Genomic DNA, 5,420 nt, shown 5'->3' with positions numbered 1-5,420 from the left:
ATTCGACCCTAGCCATGGATAAAAAAACTATCTATCTTACACATGCTTTCTTTCAATGATTGGGTCAAGATTTTGTCTACCTTGGACAAGGACTCCAAAGATGGGGTTGCTATGATTTCCCATTACATAGCCCAGCTACCTATACTTTCTTTACAATATCAACAAGAGGGAGCCCTGTTCTCTCGTTCTGGAACTGAGCTATCTAACTTTCTCAAAAAAATTATGTGGCCTCAATCCATCTTGTACCAATACCCCTGCTACTCCGACTATCCCTCAAATTGGCGGCATCTTTTGCAAAGATAGTGCTATGCTTGAAGCTGTCAGGGAGTTTCAAAACAATTTTTTCTCTTTTAGTGACTGTAATCTTTTGGAAATGGTACCCAAATGTCAAAAGTTTTTCCTTTCTTACGGATTAGACAAATTGAAATTGAATCTTTTGGAGTGGATCATTAGCTCTGGGTTTTACCTAACAAAGCCTTTTTGGCACCAATCCTTAGTGAAACCTGGGTATATTTGGCTAATCTTCCTGCCTCCATAGTTGAGGATTGCAGAATCAGGTTCTGAAAGGAGTACAGCTCCTTGACAAAGGAGAACTCATTAAAGGCCCCTTTAACCTTAACTTTATTGACCATTCCAAATGCTTTTCTAATGCAGGATTGTACATTCGGACAAAAGGGAACATGGAGTTTGCTAAAAGTAATCTTGACTTCTACACGGAGTCAATCTGGAATGTATTTTAGCCATATGTTAAGTGTGCATGCAAGTTTCTTGACCCTAACCCCTCATGCAAATTTAGCAATATGTGGGTTGACCATGCTATCTGGTTTATCCTCAACCATCTTGACCAACTTTTCCCCAAGAAGCCAGTGGAATTTCATCTATCCCTTATCTGCTCTTGGTTAGGATGCCAAGCCAAAAAATTAGTGGTTGTGCAAGTTGCTTTTAATATTTTTCATGGGCTTATGCTGGATATCCTTAAGGAAACCAAATTTGATGAACTAGGGATTTATCTGACCACTTATGCCAACTACAAAGGTGTTAAGATAACCACCAATTTACTCAAGCCTTGTATTGAAGATGATGACTACCCCTCGCTGAAAAGACCTAACTCTTTAACCACCCCCAATAATACATTCACATCATTTTTGGCACCCAATTCTTCCTCTAATTTTAACAGAGGAAAGTGGGACGAAAGTCTCATAGATTTACTAGGGGAAGAGGAAGAAACACTCCCATCTGGCACCTCCTTGACTTATGATCACCGATACTATGCAGGTTGCTTTTGGCCCGTGTGGAAGACCTCTTCCAAGGAGTATATCTGCGTACATTGTCTTTTCCAAAGTGAACTTCTGGATTAGGTGCACCCAAAAACAATATTCTGTGAGTGTTTTGACTTACTTTTGGGCAATCATGAAATACTTGATAATGTGCTCATTGGTTGGAAGTATCATCAACCTATCAAGAATCTTGTCTATATTTAATGATTTTTTTATGACACAACACTATTTCATAGTGTGCTTGTGATAAATATGTCTCTTTTTGTAAAGATTTTGATATTTATGGCAAGCATGTCTGCACTTGTGATCTTGATTTAGTTAAAGATACCACATTCCAAAAAAATTAGCTAAAAAAGTGAATCACATCCCCATTTTTCTAAGAAACCCATATCTTGCTCTATCAGCTTTACTTAGCTCCTTAAGTGACCTTGTTAGTACTCTCCGATTGGAGAAGACAGCCCTACTGGACTTAGCTAAATTAGTTGAACAATCTTTCTTTCAAAAAATCTCACTCATACCATACAAATGGCCGGTTGTCTAGTGAGAGTTCCTGGATCACACCACATCTCGGAGTTGAATTTCAGAAGCTTTCACAAGTTTGGTCTATAGTAGGGCTAGATAAAAGCTCCAGCTATCCCACTCTTATGTGCAAAAACTTGGCTTGGAAAGTAGCTCACTCTCGACTATCTGGGAAGGAATTCACACCCCTAAATGTATCTCCTTGTGTGGTTACTGATAAGATTTCCAAACATCTTTTAAACCTTAGCTATTCTCTTCAGGCTACCAAGCTTCCAGTGCTTTTTCCCACCTATAAACTTCACAAGCATAAATTCAGATGCTTTGAATGGTATTTTTACTGACATTACTAAAGATGTCACCCTTTACCTTGACCTTGTACTGTCAGAATTTGAATTTGTTTGTGCAATCAAACAAAAAATCTGTTATAACTTCCTCCAAATACACTATAACCCCCTTTTGGCTAATAAAAAACTCCACCAAAGTTACTCTTAACCTCCACGAATAGATATTCCATCTCTTCATAGCAAGTATCACTCAATGCTATGAGAATATACCTCTGGAAGGAGAATTAGGATTGAAAATTTTTCTACTAAAAATGATTGGGTTAGCATTTAAACATGCTAGGAAGAATGGTTTCTTCTACATTTCTCTCTCTAATAAACCAAGATGGATTAAGAAACCCCACTCTTCTCACCCCTTACACTCCAATGAGGAAAAACTATTTAGTAGGTTCTCTATAACGACACTATTCTCTTCGGAGGATGATGCTTTGACCAAAGCCTGGGCATTCCTATGGGATTTTCCTGTTCACCCCTTATGTGTAATTTATATTGAGCCTTCTTTGAATACAAATGGTTTCTCAGAACCATGGGTGATAAAAGTGATTATCATAAACTCTCCCTATTTAAGAACACTTACAGGTATATGGATGGCATATTAAGACTTAACAATAAAACTTTTTCAGAGGAAATTAATCTTATTTACCCTAAGTGCCTTAAGACTGAACCAACTTATGGCCAAGGGTTTACTACAGCCTCTGGCTTATTTTCTACTTTGATACAATTCCTTAACTTCACAATCACACTTCATAACCCATGTAATGGTGGCTATGACTACCGTTTCACTGGGAGAAGAGACCTATTTAATATCCCTCCCATAGAATTCATAAAAAAGAACAATAATCAACCTCATAAATCTGCTCTTAGTACTTGCGTCAGCCTCCTATATTTGATCTTATATTCTTCCTCTAACTGCCTCTTAGCATGGGAAGACATCAAGCTACTTATCCACAAGTTTTGCCTTGATGTATTTAAGGGGAGCGACCTAATAGGCAAAATCACCAAAGCTATCTCTTGGAATGGCTAACCTGGCTTACAATTCAACCATGCCAACATCTCTCTAATTAGGTAGTAGGCTCATACACAATGGGCCTACTACAGACCCGTTGTGTATGGTGCATGGGATAGGGCGGGTACACACACACACACACACACTTACACTTATGGCTAGTTCTGGCATGATTGAAATTTCCTTGATATATATTTTGCTGGGACTATTGGCCGGGGTGCCCTTGGTGATTATCGGCAAATTTTTGGTACCTAATGGTATCTAAATCTTGGTGTAAAAATGGGTGGACCTTTTGCCCTGTTAAGATAAGCTTTGAACCTTGTGAAAATGAAGGCTTGAATTCACTAAAGGGTGGTACCTTAATGGTACCTAACCCTTGTAGTTAATAGGGGTTATGTGATTGTGGCGGGACTCATGGCTCTACATCCCCTGTCATTCTGCGCTTTAACCCAAGGTGGCTCCCTCTTGGAAGGTCTGCGCTAATGTTCTATCTCATCCCTCTTTCTCTCTCGCTCTCTCCCCCTTCTCTGTACGAGGCGATGCTGGTAACCTCTACCTCTTAAGATTGGGCCTGCTTTACTGTGCCGATGGTAGGCTGCCACTTGCTCCAACACGCGCCTCCCCTTATCTCTCTCCCTCCTTCTCTCTCTGTACTTAGCGGCACTGCTGCACCATTCATCTAATGAGGTCGGGCCTGCTTTACAACCATGAAGGAGGTGCTACCTGCTCCAAACCCTATAAAAGGTGAGCTTTTCTAGCTCACTTAGCATTGGTAGTGTGTGCGTGTGCGTGTGTGTACTTGGGTGTATTAGTATGCATATTAAGAATGTATAAGACCTTTCCTACTAAGAGGTAGTGTTAGTTATTGGATCTATGGAAAGGGGCAAGGAGAAGCAGACCATTATGGAGATGGCCGCTCCAACTCGATCTCAGGTGAATTTTGACATTAAAATGGACTGATGTCCGTCCGTATGATGGGTTGTAATTCTCTGGTTGGTATTCTCATGCATATGCCAGTAGAGGCACTTGTATGGCAACCTATGTTGTATCTTTTTAGTATTTACTGCTATCCGACTGGTGTGGTTTGATTCACTTGAAGTTATGGTGCTATTCCTCATACACAGATTGTAATGTCACTTATACTGAGCCTTTTATGTGTATGGCTTGGTTGGTTTATTCATCTTTAGGAAATGCTTTCAATTTATTGATGAATCATTAAAGTACAACATTTGTATATGCGGTCTTGGTTTGTGATTTCCTTTCAAAAGTGTAGGGTTTTCTGTCAATACACATATTTGGTCCTGTCTTTGGCTTGGGTGGTTTTAACATAGAAGGGGGATAGCATCCTGTAATGATGGATGAATGGTTCTCTCTAATTAGGTAGTAGGCTCATACACAATGGGCCTACTACCGAGTCATTGTGTATGGTGCCTCGGACAGGGCGGGTACACACACACACACACACAGGTACAAGTACCACTACCTGGTATTGGTTTGGACACTTTAAATAGCAAGGAAAATCCACTTCTTTTGTGGGATGTTCTCCCTACATTGGTAGTTGGCCTTGGGCTTTAGGCCTCATTAAATTCCCCTCTTAGGGGGGGCGTGAATATCTTCTCCTCCTTGGGAAGCAGACCATGTGATAAGTCCTTTGTTCTCCCCCACTCTCTGCGTAGCACTCGTCTGTGTCGCTAGAGTCTGCTCTCGACCATTATCAAACACACACACACACACACGCCCCATACAAACACCCCCCCCCCCCCCTCGGATTAATGTTGATGATTGTCGCTTGAGTATACTCTCATGATAACGGATTGGTCACGATTTGCTATGAATATGACTCCTCAAAACATGTACCAGATCCGATATTTATAACCAGGTGAGGGTTTACCCCTCACTTAGCCTCGGTGCTTGCATTTTTTCTGTGTGCATACATAAAAAGTGAGCTTTTTGAGTGCCTGAACAACCGCTTCCTGTGTTGCAATGGACATGGTGGAACACAAGGAAGCATCTCAAGCCGGTTAAAGGGTTTTTTTCCAATACTCTAAAAAGCATGCTTGGATTTGGTAGTTAATAGTGATTACGTCCGTATGATTTTTGGATTAACAGTTTTTTTCGTCTGCATTATCTCTCTTCTGACATAGGATTGTGCGACTGATTATTAAACTGGCTCTTGATTACTATGTTAAATTGTTCACTTGTAGCTTTTTACACCTGTTGGCTTGATAAAACTCCTACATTAATGATGTTTTGGCTCATGTTTAAGGCTATTTTTCT

Source organism: Adiantum capillus-veneris, chromosome 17 (assembly GCF_014529385.1).
Source record: "Adiantum capillus-veneris isolate H3 chromosome 17, ASM1452938v2, whole genome shotgun sequence".
Classification (NCBI taxonomy): Eukaryota; Viridiplantae; Streptophyta; class Polypodiopsida; order Polypodiales; family Pteridaceae; genus Adiantum; species Adiantum capillus-veneris.
This window is presented reverse-complemented; position numbering follows the sequence as displayed.